This window comes from Corythoichthys intestinalis, chromosome 5 (assembly GCF_030265065.1).
Source record: "Corythoichthys intestinalis isolate RoL2023-P3 chromosome 5, ASM3026506v1, whole genome shotgun sequence".
NCBI lineage: Eukaryota > Metazoa > Chordata > Actinopteri > Syngnathiformes > Syngnathidae > Corythoichthys > Corythoichthys intestinalis.
The window spans coordinates 14957758-14977658 of record NC_080399.1 but is presented as its reverse complement, the minus strand read 5'-3'; positions in this window follow the sequence as shown (position 1 = coordinate 14977658).

The following is a 19901-nucleotide window of genomic DNA, read 5'->3' as shown; positions in this document are numbered from 1 at the left end:
TTGACAACTGCCGTCTGACATGCGCAGATTAATCAAAACAACGCGTCACGTTGCAAAACATGGAGATTGATCGTCAGATCAGCTGCTGTTTTAACTTTTCGAGTGGAAACAAAACTTCAGAATGACATGCCGTTCATTTAAAAAGTTGTGTGGGCTGGTGGAGGGATTCATGGATATAAACTTTCCGCCGGTGTAGGTTCACTATCCTAATCCCCTCACTATCCACTCGCTCTCGCCCGCTCTCGATATATGATTGGCTGAAGAGTGGAAATGCTGTCCAGTGTAATGCTGTCCCGTGAAATGCCTGTTTAAAAATGTTCCCGTTGTTACTTCTTGCGTTCGCTTAAAAGTGCCCATTTAAAAAGCAAAAGCGATGGATGATACTCCACACAGAGCGTATTATTAACAAATGTTAAAGTTTTATAAACATATAGCGAGAATAAGGAACGTCACTGACAAGCGCAGGCCCCCGGGAGTGGATAGTGAGGGGATTAGGATAGTGCACCTACACCGGAATCCAATTAGGTGCGCTGTGCCTGTGCTTGGAAGCCATGTTGCAAGTGACGTTACTTACGTCACCAAGTGACATCACCACGTCAGTACGGAGCATGTGCAGAAAGAATGCAACCAGACACCATTCCGCTTCCCTGTTTACATGATATAATTTTACTTCTAATTGGTTTGGGAAAAGGAATATTCCACCCCTGTGAAACGGAATGAAATTCCATTCGGTTTGGGCCTGTTCATTCCGAATGAGGTGTTTATATGGAACACATTTATTCGGTTTGAACATCTAAACCGATTGCAATTGGAATATTTGGCTCCATGTGGCTATTGATAGTTAATAGGTATACTAAGTGTTTGGAAAGTTCATTTTCTATCTAGATGAACTAATAACTAAACTTAGTTCACAAATTTTAAAGTGAACTGTTAAGTTCATAATTAAAAAATTCCAACTAAAGTTCATGGTTCAAAAAAATTTGTAGTTTTTTTTTTTTTTTTTTTAAAGTTACTTGTTGTTTTCTTCTCCACAATAATTGCTGCAAGTTTCAATATTAGAACCACAGACAGCAACAATTTGATCCATTTAAAAACTGAAAATGTGTCAGATTAATCTTCATATTAATTGTAAATCTGCGCTGGAACTACCTGTTCGTAAAACTCAGTTAAATGTTGGTGCTGGGCCAGTGTTCTGTCAGATTTTGCATCCCATCAGAAATGGCGTCTTTGCGGTTCTGCACATGTGTGAATCGTTACAAACGGCCGCGAATGCAGTGATTCCAAAGTAATCAGTCTTGCACTGATACCATTTTTTGACCCCGATACCGATACTTGGCTGTGCAGTATCGGCCAATACCATACCGATACCACTCCGTTTGAAATATATAAAGTATATATTTAAATATAATCTGTATGTATATGAAGAGCTACATACAGTGCCTTGCAAAAGTATTCGGCCCCCTTGAATCTTGCAACCCTTCGCCACATCTCAGGCTTCAAACATAAAGATATGAAATTTAATTTTTTTGTCAAGAATCAACAACAAGTGGGACACAATCGTGAAGTGGAACAACATTTATTGGATAATTTAAACTTTTTTAACAAATAAAAAACTGAAAAGTGGGGCGTGCAACATTATTCGGCCCCTTTACTTTCAGTGCAGCAAACTCACTCCAGAAGTTCAGTGAGGATCTCTGAATGATCCAATGTTGTCCTAAATGACCGATGATGATAAATAGAATCCACCTGTGTGTAATCAAGTCTCCGTATAAATGCACCTGCTCTGTGATAGTCTCAGGGTTCTGTTTAAAGTGCAGAGAGCATTATGAACTCCAAGGAACACACCAGGCAGGTCCGAGATACTGTTGTGGAGAAGTTTAAAGCTGGATTTGGATACAAAAAGATTTCCCAAGCCTTAAACATCTCAAGGAGCACTGTGCAAACCATCATATTGAAATAGAAGGAGCATCAGACCAATGCAAATCTACCAAGACCCGGCCGTCCTTCCAAACTTTCTTCGCAAACAAGGAGAAAACTGATCAGAGATGCAGCCAAGAGGCCCATGATCACTCTGGATGAACTGCAGAGATCTACAGCTGAGGTGGGAGAGTCTGTCAATAGGACAACAATCAGTCGTACACTGCACAAATCTGGCCTTTATGGAAGAGGGGCAAGAAGAAAGCCATTTCTCAAAGATATCCATAAAAAGTCTCGTTTAAAGTTTGCCACAAGCCACCTAGGAGACACACCAAACATGTGGAAGAAGGTGCTCTGGTCAGATGAAACCAAAATTGAACTTTTTGGCCACAATGCAAAACGATATGTTTGGCGTAAAAGCAACACAGCTCATCACCCTGAACACACCATCCCCACTGTCAAACATGGTGGTGGCAGCATCATGGTTTGGGCCTGCTTTTCTTCAGCAGGGACAGGGAAGATGGTTAAAATTGACGGGAAAGATGGATGCAGCCAAATACAGGAACATTCTGGAAGAAAACCTGTTGGTATCTGCACAAGACCTGAGACTGGGACGGAGATTTATCTTCCAACAGGACAATGATCCAAAACATAAAGCCAAATCTACAATGGAATGGTTCAAAAATAAACATATCCAGGTGTTAGAATGGCCAAGTCAAAGTCCAGACCTGAATCCAATCGAGAATCTGTGGAAAGAGCTGAAGACTGCTGTTCACAAACACTCTCCATCCAACCTCACTGAGCTCGAGCTGTTTTGCAAGGAAGAATGGGCAAGAATGTCAGTCTCCCGATGTGCAAAACTGATAGAAACATACCCCAAGCGACTTGCAGCTGTAATTGGAGCAAAAGGTGGCGCTACAAAGTATTAACGCAAGGGGGCCGAATAATATTGCACGCCCCACTTTTCAGTTTTTGATTTGTTAAAAAAGTTTAAATTATCCAATAAATTTTGTTCCACTTCACGATTGTGTCCCACTTGTTGTTGATTCTTGACAAAAAAAACAAATTTCATATCTTTATGTTTGAAGCCTGAAATGTGGCGAAAGGTTGCAAGATTCAAGGGGGCCGAATACTTTTGCAAGGCACTGTACTTGGATGTGAAGTCATTGCTGTGATGGCTTTGTCAGGCTGCTGCTTACCTTTGTGAAACAGGAAAAAGACTAATACAAACTGAATCCAGGAGAACTTTTTATTGCATACCATGAATGGGTGACAATAGCTGAATAAACCTTTGGCTCTCAAATGCCAAAATTATGCTAAATTGATGAAATTAAAACAGATGTTATACTAGCCCAACAGTAAGAAAGTAAAAATACATTAAATAATGATAAACTCTGAATGAATTGAATAAACCTTTGGCTCTCAAAGGCCACACAGTGCAACTTTCATGAAATTATAAGTAAAAATAATAATAATAATTGACCACAGCATCCTGTCTCTCTATCAGCCTCCCTCTCTGTGCACCAGCAGCAACATAACTCAACTTCATCTTTATAGCAGCGCACGAGTGAGACTCTCTGACACACACACACACACACACACACACACACACACACACACACACACACACACACACACACACACACACACACACACACACACCTAAACACCCCCATACACAATTTAGCCTCTTAGCTTACTTTGCTTACTCTACACCAGTTTTGAAACAGATCTCAAATTACTGCGGCATTTCTTTCAGTAAAAGACAAGAAAAGTAAAGTACCTTTGACCAGTTGAGCAGCATGTTCTCTATTGCTCCTGCAGTAGCTTGGCCGGTGTGCGATCCCTTGAATTCATTCGCATGAAGTACTACGCTTTCCAGTGCGCTGTCAAGCGAAGCAGAGAAAGTTGGGAGACTTGGCTGCTCCAGACGTCGGTGTTATGGTGCGCTGGGAATCGGTCCCCAAAGCAGACAAGGGAGAATTCCGTTATTATTTAACAAGGTTTATTTTCAGGGGCGCGTCGAGGGTCGTTGTAGCACACGTGTGGTCGCTGGCAGGCGTAGACGTGATATCAGGCAACGGTACAGGTCAGGTAGCAGGCACGAGGAGTCCTGGGACGGAACAAAGGTCAGATTAGCCGGGTGTATATACAATACATAGAGAATACCTGATTGCTGGACGTGACTGACGGGAATGCCGAAAGAGCTGGTCTGGCAACGAGAGGCAGCGACGATCAGGCTTTTGTAGGCAGCTGATGTCAATGGCTGGCACCTGTCGACGCTTCCCCCCGTCTGGTCTCCAGCCTGCAATCAAGCAGCCCTAACAGTCGGTTGGAAAGCGTCTTCAAATGTTTTATCAGGTTCGAGGTATTGAAACTGGCCGATTTAATTCCACCTCTCGAAACTTTCAGGCCACAAATCTTGCATGGAGCCATTGTACTCGACGGAGTTTCTTGCTGAAATATTTCCTCCATATGAAAAAGCTACCCAGGCATTGGTTAAGAGTGGCTATTGGCCCGCTCTCACTGGTCTGGGGCAGGCCAATTGCGATAGCTGCTTGGCATGCAAAGTGATCACGTGTGATCACACAAAAACAGAGTTTAGTGAGCGTCAGGAGAAAGAAGACGGCAGTCAAGTGTTATAATACTGGACCGGTAAATGGTATCGGCGCTTGATTTGTTGGTACTCGCCGATCCAGTTACCAGTATTTTACTGCTGGATCGCCCCCGCCGATAATGGTATTGGAGCATCATTAGTAATCACTAAAACCTATCTATAAATAAAGGAACTATGTACTTAAGTTTGGTCATGGATGCACACGAAGGAAAGTTCTCTCATTGTCTTCCCCGTGATGTTAAGAATTTATACACGCTGTATTCATGTTGCAGAAGTATGTTTATGATGCACCTTGTTTAAATATTATCCCAAAATGCTAAATAAAGTCCAACTGAATGTAGTTATTCACCATCATAAAATCTTTGGGAGCAAAAGTTGCCATATTTTCTAAAACAACACAGCCGTGACAGCTTCAGGCAGCTTGAGTTGCCAGGTTGGTTTGTTTTTTTAATAGTGTTTTTAGCCAATGGCTACATTTGCAGTTTTGTCGGAAAGGCTCTAATTCTGAACTGATTAATGTGTTATACAGACTACGTGTCCTGTGATCACCCTGGGTTCAAACAGCCAATGGGATGAGACTTGGGGGATGGGGCAAACCACTGTTCTGTTATACGATATCTAGTGAGTTGTGCACGAGAGTTACGGTCAGAGGTTGTGCTAGACTTTTTCGTTGTCTGTCATTTTGACTGACAGGGTCATAAAAATCCGGTCATAATCTGTTTTTACCCGTCACTTAAATTTTTAAAATGATGATAATGACATTGTGGTGACCCTTTGTTTGGCATAATTCACCTTCCGTACTTGTGTGTCCATTTGGCCGAACGCGTTACCGGTGTAGGTTCAAGCGCCTACACCGGCTACGACAGTCACGTGACAGAGACACTTAAGAGCCACGCAAGGTCCTCTCACTATCCACTCGCTCTCGCTATATGATTGGCCAAAGAGTCGAAATGCTCTCCCGTGAAATGCCTGTTTAAAAATGTTCCCGTTGTTACTTCTTGCGTTCGCTTATAAGTGCCCATTTAAAAAGGAAAAGCGATGGATGATACTACACACAGAGCGTATTATTAACAAATGTTGAAGTTGTATAATCATATAGCGAGAATAAGAAACGTCACTGAGGCCCCAGTTGGTAGGTAGCCTACCATATGTAGAATATGGAACAATTAAATTAACAGTTCACCTGCTGTGGCCTGAACGTAGTCTCACACTTTCTTCCTGGTGTGCATGGACTTGAATTGCGTGCCCGCTTGTGCAGTCCCTGTTTTTCACCTCTTTTATCAACACCATCGTCGTTTTGGGGCTTTTTGAAGAAACTTCGGACACTCAGTTGCCTTGACATTTTTTCAGAGTAAGGCCAACGACGTCATGCATCAAGAGAGACAATAGCTAATTAATATGCTCACTCGCCACCCTGTGGTCCGGGGTGTGAATTGCAACCGGTCAAAATGACGGAGGAACTTCAGTTTTTTCCGTCACCGTTTTAAAAAATCGGTCAACGACGGAAAATATTCGGTTAACGCGACCCCTGGTTACGGTGTATAAAGAGTTGACATCACGTTTACCGCAGTAGTCTCGTATGTTCTTTGCTGCACAACATCAGTACTTGAGAATAAATGAGGTTATAAACCCCACTCTCAACCAGAGCGTGTTCACCGTCACGTTCATAAGCCAGAAAACATGATGAGTTCAATTCACGTTTGCCCAAAAAATGAACGTGTTCATGAACGATCGTTTTTTGAACGCATTCATGCACAACACTGGGTATACTATACAAGATTGTTGAAGCTCTTGAACATGAAAGATGCATGAAAAAGTCTCAATCACCCACGCTTGAAATTGGACAGGTCCTTAGTGATTTTGGTTTGAAGCATTTAGATTGGGCATCCGACTGAGACCCAAATGGTATGTCTGACGTAAATGTTTTTCAGGAGTTTTTACAAATTTGTACACTTCTGCTTGGAGCACTTTCTTTTTCTCGTGACAACACTCTTAGTTGTGCAATTTTGCTGTCACATTTGCACCACTTTCTCGTCAAAGCTGTCATACAAAGCTTTGACAGACGGTATACTTGGCCGACTTTTAGATTTGTGAAATCGTCAAGTGCCATTATATGCACCGCTTTGCTGTGCCCTTGTTGGATTTGTTTATCCAGGCAGAAAAGTCAACATTTGTTAGATGGGGAGCGCTATGCGCTCAATGGTGGTAAACACACATTCAATTTGTGACTCTGAATATAGAGAATCTGACCTGGTTTCTCAATCTGGAAGCTAAATAAGTAAGACAGCCACGGTAAGCAATTAACTTCTTAATTACTTTTTGATAAAGTATGTTTGAGTTTCGTCGAGCACTGGCATGGCAGAGAAATGGCGGTGCATCAGAAGGGGGCGCTACACCCGATCAAATAGATTACTTTGAATATGAATGATTAATTTGGTCATTTTTTGGGGGGTGATATCTAATCAAATTACATATGTACAACTTTGACATTAAAATCTATAGCTACCCATTAGCTCATTCACTCCCAGCCATTTTCACCGGAGCAAGGTCCTTCGCTCCCGTTTTACTGGATTTTAACTGATTCTGCAAGGCCCACAGGAAGTTGTTTTCTATTGCTATATAAACATGGAACCCACCAAAAGAAAGATTAGACTCTCTTCTTTCAGCAGAAAAAAAGGAAGTTCATATCTTTTTCCATTCTTTAGAAATCAGCATTAGAAAATAGCTTAGTTTGAGCAATTTTGCAATTTCTGATGAAAAAACAGAAAAATAATGTTAATGTTATGTTAAATAATGTTTTCGTTCTACGAAATAACATAAACAACAAGACAAATCAAGCTTTTGATCGCAAAGTAACAATTTATTTACACATAACTAAACTAATGAACTGTTGAACTATTTGCGCACATTACAACGGGGAAGGCTCTTGGCTACTCCTGGTTGAATGAGGTGGCTCCCAGTCATCTGATGAGTCCGGAACAAGATCGGTCTCAGTTTTTTCATCATCTTCATCGTTGGTTTCAACCTCGGGCTCAGAGGTCGCAACGTGAGCTCCGCAGAACGCGTGTGGAACCTGACGCTGTTGTGGCCGCCACCGTCTGTCTCATCAAGATAGATTTTTAAAAAATCCTTCTTTGACGATGGTTTCGTTTTCGTTTAACACTCCTCCAGTGTCGTTTGCCTTTTTTGCCCCATCGTTCTCCACATTTTTTTCAAATTCTCACGCGTCTTCACAAGATCCCTCCAACTTCCGTTTACTGACTATTTTTCTTCACTTCCTTTCTTGGCCCGAGATGAGTTCTTACAAAATGCGCTACTGCCCTCCAGTGGCCAGTTTTACTGCTTTAAAATGAGTTTTGAGCATTGTGTATTGCAGTTTAGGTGCAACAGAACCTAGACATGCCTCTTGTCAGAAAAAAAAAAAAAATGTAAAAGACGTATAAATACATTTTTGGGACACTGAAACACTCAAAAATAGAACATATTTATACGTTTTTGAGAGCAAATAAGTTAATCTGTTCAATTGATGTAGCTCAAATTTACTCACTGGCTGCCACTAATAGCAGAAGACATCCAATCCATCTAAACCAGACATGTCCAAAGTCCGGCCCGGGGGCCAAATGCGGCCCGTGGTCAAATTTTGTCCGGCCCCCAGCCTCTCTCATACAATCAATCGTCTGGCCCGCGCACAGACTTAATAAATTGGTCAGCAATACTGCAACCAGCATATGAAGTAGCTTACACACGAAATGCTGCTCCTCATTTACCCACTAAAAGGCAGCACTTTAACCCTTTATTGCCAAATGTATCACATTTGATACACCTAAAATTTCATGATTTTGAGACTAATTTATAATTTTGACATTTCTTTTTGGAAAAAAAGAAAAACGATGGATGCAAGTCAACACATGCATCTGCAGGTTCTATGAGAAAAAAAAAAAACATGATTTAGCATGGGTTAAAGATATTAGAGCACTTATTACCAGTGTTGTTAATCTTACTGAAAAAAAGTAATTAATTATAGTTACAAATTACTTCTCCCAAAAAGTAATTGCGTTAGTAACTCAATTACCTGAATGTAAGAGTAATTAGTTACTTGGCAAAGTAATTGGTGATAATTACTTTTTTTTTTCCCTCAAAGAAAAAACAAAAAAAACAAAACATTGGCCACACTATGTGAAGTTTTTTGTGAAGGTTTTTGGTACAATTGGCCCGAGCCCAATTCTTTACCCTAATTTACCCTTTACCCTGAATCAACTGTTAAAAGTTGTTAAAATTGCTCCTATTATTGCATTTGTTCCCTTCTCTCTACTTTCGACATATGAAAGTTTAAAAACTGTTTCATCATTTAAAGATAGATTCAAGTCAAGATTTTGCCGATTTAGAAGGATTTTAGATAAAAAGTTACTTAGGTTCGCTAGGAAGGTTCTCTACAAGAGAGCCGTCCTAAAAAGTCTACTGCTTTAAGATGGCGGCTGTCTACTAACGCATTTAGTGCCATGCAGTGTTGTTAATTTTACTTTAAAAAAGTAATTAATTACAGTTACTAATTACTTCTCCCAAAAAGTAATTGCGTTAGTAACTCAGTTACCTGAATGTAAGAGTAATTAGTTACAAAGTAACTAGTGATATATTTTTTTTTCTCCCAAAAAAAAAACAAAAAAAAAACAGGTCACACAATGTGAAGCTTAAAGGGTTTGGGGGACAATTGGCCCAAGCCCAATTCTTTACCCTCCACTTAATTAGACACAAGGGTATTGCGATAACTAGCTAGTAACCTTTGCTATGTGTGGAAGTCATTTAAAGTTGTGAATCAATCGTTAAAGTTGTTAAAATTTCTCCCGTTATTGCATTAGTTCCCTTCTGTCTACTTTAAACATGTGTAAGTTTTAAAACTGTTTCATCATTTAAAGATAGATTTAAGTTAAGATTTTGCCGATTTAGGAGCATTTTAGATTTTAAAAAATTACTTAGGTTCGCTAGGAAGGATCTCTACATCAGGGCCTTCCTGAGAGGTCTACTGCTTTAAGATGGCGGCTGTTTACAAACGCATGTAGTCCTTAAAACATGTTGGCAATGCAGCAGTGTCTGTAATTTGCATCTAGTTCTATAATATGATATCTACCGTGTCATGTGGGCGTAGTTTGTCGGCTATGGCTGCAGTCAGGTATTATTGGAGCCATCTAGAATCGCGGTTGCAACGGCGTCTTCCCCACTCCTGCTCTGCTCTCGTCCCCGTGAGTCCATTTCTCTCAGACTTTTTTTAATTCAACCAACTTAGTAACGCATAGTAACGCACGCCTTTCCCGCCTCAGTAACGGTAACGGCGTTGCCAAGATGAGAAAAGTAATTAATTAGATTACTCATTACTGAAAAAAAATAACGCCGTTAGTAACGCCGTTATATTGTAACGCCGTTATTAACAACACTGCTTATTACACATATTCATTTAGACTTTTCTTTTTACAAATTTGAAAAAAAGGTTTCATTAGGACCCTATTTTTCAAATTTTGGGATTCTCTGATAATTGTTCCATGTTGCAGGTATTTAAGGGCTAAGCAACATTACCCCGTGTGACCCATAACTTCCATGTTCTAAAATGGCGACAATCAACAAAAAAGAAAGTTGACTGTGACGGCCGACGCTTCAAGGATTGGTGTAATTTGGACTATTATTTCACTAAAATACGCAACAACTGTGTCTGCCTCATTTGCAAAGAGACAGTCGCTGTTTTTAAAGATTTCAATGTGAGCCGATATTACCAAACAAGACACGTTGACATGTACAACAAGATTACAGGGAAGATTCGCAGCGAGAAATTGAAGCAACTTGAAGCCAGTTTAATTTCACAGCAGCAGTATTTCGCAAGAGCCCGAGAGCCGAAAGAGAACGCCATAATGGTTAGTTGTAAGATTGTTGAAATTATTCATTTAAAAAAATAATAAAGCAAATGTGACACACTGAATGGCTTGCTAAATTTGCATGAATATATTGTTCTACGTAAAGGAAGTCAGCCAAGGTCGGCCCCCCACATTTTTACCACACCAAATACGGCCCCCTTTGCAAAAAGTTTGGACACCCCTGTTCTCAACTTTGAGGATTTAGAATTGTGTATGTATTACGTACCCGTAGGCACCATGTTGGTGACCCCTAGTTCAGAACAACACATCTAGACGATTACTGAGAGGCACCTTTGAGGTCAACTCAATACACTTTTATAGCACATAATGCACATCCTCACCCACTGCACTACAGGTCAAACATACACTACTTGCTCATGTGATAATTTGATTCATTACTATTATTTATTTATAATTCATTTTTATCAAGCTCACCTTATACGAAGCCATCAAGTCAATCAAAACGTCACATCCGCCTTGTACCTATGACACCCATTGACCATAATTCAGAAAAACAATATGTATCACAGTGCTATGACAGCCAGTTATTGGTCTATTTTCTAGCCTAACGGGCAGGCACATACATGCATCATAGTGGAATTATACGCTTGGTCAGGTCCTGGTGAAGAGTATGTACTGCGCCTGCCTTGTGTAACCACCCATAGGAGAACCTCCTCATAAAGTCTGGACTACTCTCCAGCAGACCACTCCGGGGTCCTCGAGATTCATTGGTTAGGTACCTTGCTGACCAGCATGTGTTTATATGTGCCAATTTTTTGTTTGTTTAGGGTGGTATGAGTACCTTGAAGGCAGAAAAGAAATACACAAGTCATTTACCATTTTATAGGTTTTTACAGTTTACAGGAAAGTCTGAGTTTAGAGTTACGGCCTTTTAGCATTACATCACATTTTGCGGCAACATTCTCAGCAGCACTGAAGTCTGAAAGACGAGAGGATCGATCATAAATATCAATGAAAATTGTTTCTTAAATTACACCTGCACTTTCTGTGACGCTACTAAGCAACACCTTTTTTTGTTGACTCTGATAGCAAGAATCTGAATAAGAGTGTTTTATTGTTGGCAGGTTGTTGAACTCTCATATTATAGACAAAAATTGTGTATTTTAATTATAAAAATCTTAGCAAGGAGATGGTTATTCAGTGCAATTAATTTTGAGTAAATCTACTGAATAATCTTTAATACAGTTGTATTTCGACATACGAATTCCACAGCCCAAAAACCTACGCTAAATCCTCAATAAATACTGCCGGTTCTATAACTATTAGAAATTACACATAGCAAAACAAATGAATTACAAATAAAAATCGGGATAATAATAATACCGTAATTTTCAGACTATAAGCCGCTACTTTTCCCCCTCATTTTGAATCCTGCAGCTTGTAGTCCAGTGCGGCTTATTTGATGATTTATTTGGGTTGATAGATAACACTTAATTTAACAGTGGCATCATAAGACTGTCATAAGACCGTCATAATTATGACATGACACTATCATGGGCATTACTGATTGCTTATGACAGATGTCATTAAGTGTCATCTAGCAAATTATGTCACTAACGGCATTTATGTCCAGCTTGGATCTTTTACATTTTCAAAAGTGAGATAATTTGCTGGAGATGACATCTGTTATAAAAAATCATTAATGCTCATGACAGTGTCATATCATAATTATGATTGTCTAATGACAGTCTTTTGGCACCACTGTCAAATAAAGTGTTACCAAATACAATAACTAGCAAATAATGAAACAATTGAAACAGTAACTGAAGAAATAATGAGCACAGAACAATAAATTTTGATTGTTATTTACATCTGTAGCGCTGCAATTTATGCTAGGAGGCATGTTGGACAACAGCAGTATTGACAGCAGGTGGCAGCAGAAGTTGACTGTCTCCCCCAAGGAGCAGTTATGGCCAAATAAAGCTTCATGAAGCAATGACGTTTTGCAACCAATTGGTTCAAAGCTTCTTGGTGGTTCATTTGGTCTTATAATAGACACTTATAATCCAGTTAGGACAGCTGCGGCTAATAGTCTGGTGCGGCTGATCTATGAACAAATGCCGTCTTCGTGTTAAATTTGGTGGGCGGCGGCTTATAGTCAGGTGTGCCTTACAATGCGGAAATTACTGTAAATGGAAACTTTACTAACTAACAAGCGTTTTTATTGTCACCTTAACTTTGGCCATGTCTACACTTAGCATGGGTTTTAAAAACTGAGGATCCTGCCCTAATAAGTGGGGGGGGGGGGGGGGGGGGGAAATTACGTCCGCACTAGCACGTTTGAAGAAAAAAGAAAAAAAAGCTTCCACAGCCAAATGCATTCATTCATTTTTAAGCACACTCATAACAATGCAATACAATCTTTCACATTCAGTTTCAGTTAATCAAGTTCATATCAAGTGACACACAAAAACATTGACATATACAAACAGTTCATCTGTTAAGATGCGGGAAAGGAACATTCCGAAGAAGCTACAGTGGTATGAAAAAGTATCTGAACCTTTTTGGAATTTCTCACATCTCTGCACAAAATGACCATCAAATGTGATCTTTGTCAAAATCGCACAGATGAAAAAAACAGTGTCTACTTTAACTAAAACCACTCAAACATTTATAGGTTTTCAGATTTTAATGAGAATAGTATGCAAACGATGACAGAAGGGGGAAAACAAGTAAGAGAATCATCACATTTAATATTTTGTAGGGTTCAAGTATGGACTTTGACTTAGCCACTCCAGAAAGTGTATTTTCTTCTTCTGAACCATTCTGAAGTTGATTTACTTCTGTGTTTTGGATCATTGTCTTGTTGCAGCATCCATCCTCTTTTTAGCTTCAACTGTCTGACAGATGGCCTCAGGTTTTCCTGCAAAACTTTTGAATTTCTTTCATTAAGGATTGCAAGTTGGCCCTGAGGCAGCAAAACAGCCCCAAATCATGATGCTCCCTCTACTATGCTTCTCGGTGGGGATGAGGCGTTAATGTTGGTGAGCAGTTCCATTTTTCCTCCACACATGACATTGTGTGTTACGCCCAAACAATTCAACTTTGGTTTCATCAGTGCACAACATTTTTTGCCAAAACTTCTGTGCCTTTTTGCGAACATTAAACAAGCAGCAATGTTTTTTAGACCGCAGTGGCTTCCTCCGTGGAGTCCTCCTATGAACACCTTGGCCATCATTTTACATATAGTTGATATGTGCACAGACACATTGGACTGTGCCAGTGATTTCTGTAAGTCTTTAGCAGGCACTCTAGGGGTCGTTTTTAACCTCTCTGAGTATTCTGTGCTGAACTCTGGGCGTCATCTTTTGTTGACGACCACTCCTTGGCAAAGAAGCAAAAGTGCCAAACACTCTCTATTTGTAGACAACTTCTCAGACTGTCGATTGATGAACATCCAGACTTTCAGAGATGGTTTTGGAACCTTTTCCCAGCTTTATACAAATCAATAATCCTTGATCGCAGTTCTTCAGACAGCTCTTTTGATCAGCCATGATGCACATCCGACCATGCTTCTCTTCAAGACAGTTCTTACCAGGTGTGTATTTTATAGTGGGCAGGGCAACTTTAAACCACTCATCAGTGATTGGGCACACACCTGACTTCAATTGTTTGGTAAAAATTGGTTTCAATTGCTCTTTAAGTCTCCTTAGGCAGAGGGTTCTCTTAATTATTTTTCCCCCTTCTGTCATTGTTTGGATGCTATCCTCATTAAAATACGAAAACCTAAATGTTTGGGTGGTTTTAGTTAAAACACACTTTTTTTTACATCTGTGTGATTTTGACAAAGATCAGATAACATTTAATGGTGATTTTATGCAGACATTTGAGAAATTCCAAAATGTTCTGATACTTTTTCATACCACTGTATTTAAAGCTTTTAGTAGGGCCAAGTTGAACAGCATACACATACACATACCCATACACATACCAAATTTTTCGGACTATAAGTCGCAGTTTTTATCATAGTTTGGCATAGTTTGGCTGGGGGTGCGGCTTATACTCTGAAGCGACTTATGTGCGAAATTATCAACACATTATGATATCATTTCACAGGTTATTTTGGTGTTTTGATGGTTTGGTGAACTTGTTAGCATGTTCTTTATGCTATAGTTATCTGATTAACTCTGAATAGCAACTTAAGTTAACATACCGGCCACACTCGCATTTCTTGTTCATGCATCATGTAACATTATCATACCGTACACTTATTTCGCATGTCGTTCTCTATTGTATTTTTATTTTAAATTGCCTTTCAAGATGACATATCTTTTTTATGTGTTGGTTTTTATCAAGTAAATTTCCCCCAAAAATGCGACTTATACTCCAGTGCAACTTATATGTTTTTTTCCTCTTCGTTGGGCATTTTATGGCTGGTGCGACTTATACTCAGGTGCGACTTATAGTCCAAAATACGGTACATACAATTGACTATGGAAAATTTCATCATTCTTTTACATTGGATTTGATATGAGATACCTTAGTAATGTTATTCAAAGTATCAGCATATTAAACATACATTGCAAGGAGGTGAGCTTTGAGTTTTTTGTTAAAAATGGAGATGTCTTCAATATAAATAAAAATATAAATAAAGCACCGCAAGAGTTTGTAAATAAATGGAAGCAAAAAATAGCACCTGTCCAATTTACTTCAAATATAAACATTGGTCTCATGTATGACGTAGGGACAAGGTTTGTCGCAGTTAGTTACGTTTCCACAGTTAAATATTCGGTTATCAGTGTCCACATGATGGCGCCACAAGCGCAGAATTCGCTCATCTTCACTTCCGATGGAGTATTTTAAGAACTCTCGTTTAAATGTGCGTGTGGATGATAGGCCAAACTGAGAAAAAGTAGTTAGTTTTGCCAAATACCCTGCTACGTGTAGACATGGACTTAGAGACTGACGAACAGAGGTGGGAGGAGACGGCGGGTGCATGTTGATACGGTGAGCCATGTTGTGTCCAATTCAACAAATTCATTAAATAAGAAACATATAGAACACATAGATTATGAAAACCCGTGAGCCGTGTTGTCTGGCCAGTTCACTCACACGCACAGCATGCTCATAATTTTATATCATGTCCTTCTTATTTTCAATGGTATACAGTGGGGCAAATAAGTATTTAGTCAACCACTAATTGTGCAGGTTCTCCCACTTGAAAATATTAGAGAGGCCTGTAATTGTCAACATGGGTAAACCTCAACCATGAGAGACAGAATGTGAAAAAACTCCAGAAAATCACATTGTTTGATTTTTAAAGAATTTATTTGCAAATCATGGTGGAAAATAAGTATTTGGTCAATACCAAAAGTTCATCTCAATACTTTGTTATGTACCTTTTGTTGGCAATAACAGACGCCAAACGTTTTCTGTAACTCTTCACAAGCTTTTCACACACTGTTGCTGGTATTTTGGCCCATTCCTCCATGCAGATCTCCTCTAGAGCAGTGATGTTTTGGGGCTGTCGTTGGGCAACACGGATTTTCAACTCCCTCCACAGATTTTCTATGGGGTTGAGATCTGGAGACTGGCTAGCCCACTCCAGGACCTTGAAATGCTTCTGACGAAGCCACTCCTTTGTTGCCCAGGCTGTGTGTTTGGGATCATTGTCATGCTGAAAGACCCAGCCACATCCCATCTTCAATGCCCTAGCTGATGGATGGAGATTTTCACTCAAAATCTCTCGATACATGGCCCAATTCATAGGGGGACACGTCTGTCACTGCAGGATTTGAGTCCCTGGCGGCGCATAGTGTTACTGATCGTAGCCTTTGTTACTGTGGTCCCAGCTCTCTGTAGGTCATTCACAAGGTCCCCCCGTGTGGTTCTGGGATTTTTGCTCAGCGTTCTTGTTATCATTTTGACGCCACGCGGTGAGATCTTGCGTGGAGCCCTAGATCGAGTGAGATTATCAGTGGTCTTGTATGTCTTCCATTTTCTAATAATTGCTCACACAAGTTATTTCTTTACACCAAGCGTTTACCTATTGCAGATTCAGTCTTCCTAGCCTGGTGCAGGTCTACAATTTTGTCTCTGGTGTCCTTCGACAGCTCTTTGGTCTTGGCCATAGTGGAGTTTGGAGTGTGACTGACTGAGGTTGTGGACAGGTGTCTTTTATACCGATAATGAGTTAAAACAGGTGCCATTGATACAGGTAACGAGTGGAGCCTCATTAGAAGAAGTTAGACCTCTTTGACAGCCAGAAATCTTGCTTGTTTGTAGGTGACCAAATACTTATTTTCCACTCTAATTTAGAAATAAATTCTTTAGAAATCAAAGAATGTGATTTTCTGTTTTTTTCCACATTCTGTCTCTCATTGTTGAGGTTTACCCATGTTGACAATTACAGGCCTCTCTAATCTTTTCAAGTAGGAGAACTTGCACAATTGGTGGTTGACTAAATACTTATTTGCCCCACTGTACGTCACCTTTTCCCTTTTTTCACCACCTGCACTTTGCAGCATTAACCTTCTTGGGTTGATTTCTCTCACAAGAAAGGGCAAAGTATATCCATAACTGTCAATGTATTTCAAGCTATTTGAACTTTCTATTCCTCTTGTGTATTATCTCCATTGCCGATTTCAATTATCATTATTATTATTAGTAGTAGTAGTATTTATTTATTTGTTTTTATTCTAGTCGTTATTAAATGCGATTTTTATGTATAATTTTATTTCCTGTTTGTTGTCTTTGTTTTTACGTTCTATTGATTTAATGTGATTTTTATGATCTTCATGTGATGTAAAGCACTTTGAATTGCCTTGTGTTGAATTGTGCTATATAAATAAATTTGCCTTGCCAAGAAAATCTCCGTGCGTCCATCTTGCGGAAAAACATTGAACTTGCAACGCAGTCATAAATCGTCGTATTTCTGGTCATATGTCGAGACAAATGACGAGTCAAACTTTACGTCAGATGTCAAAAGGATCGTATGTCGATGCGATTGTATGCTGAGGTACCACTGTAGATAGAACTTTGCGAAGTCCTGAAAGTATAATTTTTCAATTTATTTTTTTTTTTTCTGCAGCAAGTGTTTTCTTGTTCAGTTTATCATGAACTTGAGGAATGTAAGAAGCTGTGCAATGTACTGGTGATATAAATAGAAATTAGCCATCCTTGGTGGAATCCATACGCATTATACATTCTTTAATGGCATGTCAAGGGCAACCATTGAAATTTTTCTGGAACTTGTGAAATTTTACCTAAATTCTATTCTATTAAACAGAGCACGTATTTGACGCAGGAAAAATCTCATTGCCGAACACCAGACAAAAGTGTCACAAAAAGCCTTGGTTAACACAGAAAGGATAATCTGATATTTATAAATTTACAAATTTTATTCAAATCAACAGAAAATTTCAGTCAGCTGACTTGAACACAATGTTGTTATTCCTTTGTTTTAATGGCAAAAAGCAGATATGCTAGTCAATTTTATTTTCTGCTGTCGAGCATTAGAGCATTTGCTGTTACAGCATCAATGGTGTACAGTAACATTTGGCCCCTAGGAGAAACTATATTAAAAAAGTTTGGCAACATCGGCAAAAGAGGATCATAAAAGAGGTATTCTACTGTAAGCTGAAGTGTGTTCTAGAGCAAATAAAATATGCATGAACCACTGACATTTGATGCTCGTACCTTGAGGGACATCTAGGCAAATCCGGCGGGATTGGTTCTGCGCCAACTAGCCGCAGGCTGAACCATGAATAACCTCACTTTGTTCAACTTATTAGTGACTGATGCCAGCGGTTCCGAAAATGGCTCGAATGTCGACGCTAAGCGCACTTCAATGAGCTTGCTCTTCCGTATATTTGAACTCTACTTCAACCTCTTTATGCTTTGGTGAAAACCTCATCTTTAATTTACCGTTAAAATCAAACCACTGTTAGCGACGGCAACCGCAAAGGTAGTCGCCCTAATCATGACTGTGTTGAGTCAAACCGAATAATTGTTACGTGTTCTCTGGAGCGAGGAGACATTCAACACGCAGCCCTGCAGCCTTGTTGGCCCCGTTGCGATGATAATTCATCAAAGTCAAAAACTTTTTTGTATGCCTTTTTAGTGACGTGCTCGGTCTCAGAGCCTGCACCTTGTCGAGCGACTGCGGTCCCCATCAAAAGCATCTTTGTTTTTTGTAAACAAGACCTGACCACCGAGTGCAGATGTCAACAAAGAGATGCTTGTTGATGTACGTGCACGTCTGAAGGGACACTGAGGGCTTGTTGAAAGGATGACACACCAGGATGTGTTTACTTCCACGACCAGCTGCTACTGATTTACTTCCACTAGTGTATTTCAAGCTAAGGACCAACGATTTAGCGTTTTCTGAACGAAACAATTTCAGACTATAGACTATAAATTAGCATGAAAAAAATTCTAATTAATATTCAGAAAAGGCAAGCTTTTTCATCAAGTTGTTGAGAGGTCATCAAGTTCCTCCCTCTCCGGGTCCAGCAAAGAGAGTGACAGCTTCATTAATTGGCCCACTTCAGGGAACTTAATTCTGCTAGTGAATACAAATGGAGCCTCCCCACTTGGACGATGACATGCACGTACGTCCATTCACGTCTCCTTTGGATGAAGATAAGGAATGTGCGTTTTGATATGTGTCAAATCCACACATAGTGTATTGTAATGCAAGATGATGGTAAATTTAATTCATTATATCAAACACTTGTTTTTAAAATCCATTTTTCCACATTAGAATGAATGGCAATGTCATTAATCTCAAAAAGGCAACATTTCATTAATATCAACAGCAATACACTGTGTAAAAACAAACATTTAAAGGAAAACAGTTGAAAAACCGTTTCAATTTATGGTAACATACTGGAAGCTGTGGCTGCCAGAAGTCGAAAAAATGTAAAATTTGCTGTCAAATTAACAACAATCAACTGATGAAAAAAAAAAACGACCAACATTTTAAGCATTATCTCCAACTAGGCTTTGAATGAAGCAGCAGGGCCGAGAACGAAAAGAAAAGTGGTATTTGGTATGTGGCAAAATGTATTTTGGTATGCGCCATTTTTTTGCAATGTTGCAAATGTATTTTGCCATGTGGCATTTTTTTGGCATGTGGCAAAATGGATTTTGGCATTTGGCATTTTATTTTGGTATGTGCCATTTTTTTGGTGTGTGCCATTTTTAAAAATTTATTTATTTATTTATTTTTTTTGGAATATGGCAAAATATATTTTGCCATGTGGCATTTTTTGGCATGTGGCAAAATGGATTTTTGGCATGTGGCTTTTTTTTGTTTGTTTTTGGTATGTGCCATTTTTTTGGTATGTGCCATTTTTTGGCACGTGGCAAAATGGATTTGGCCATGTGGCATTTTTTTGCAATGTGGCAAAATATATTTTGGCATGTGGCATTTTTTAGGGGATGTGGCAAAATGTTTTTTGGTATGTGCCATTTTTTTTGCAATGTGGTAAAATATGTTTTGC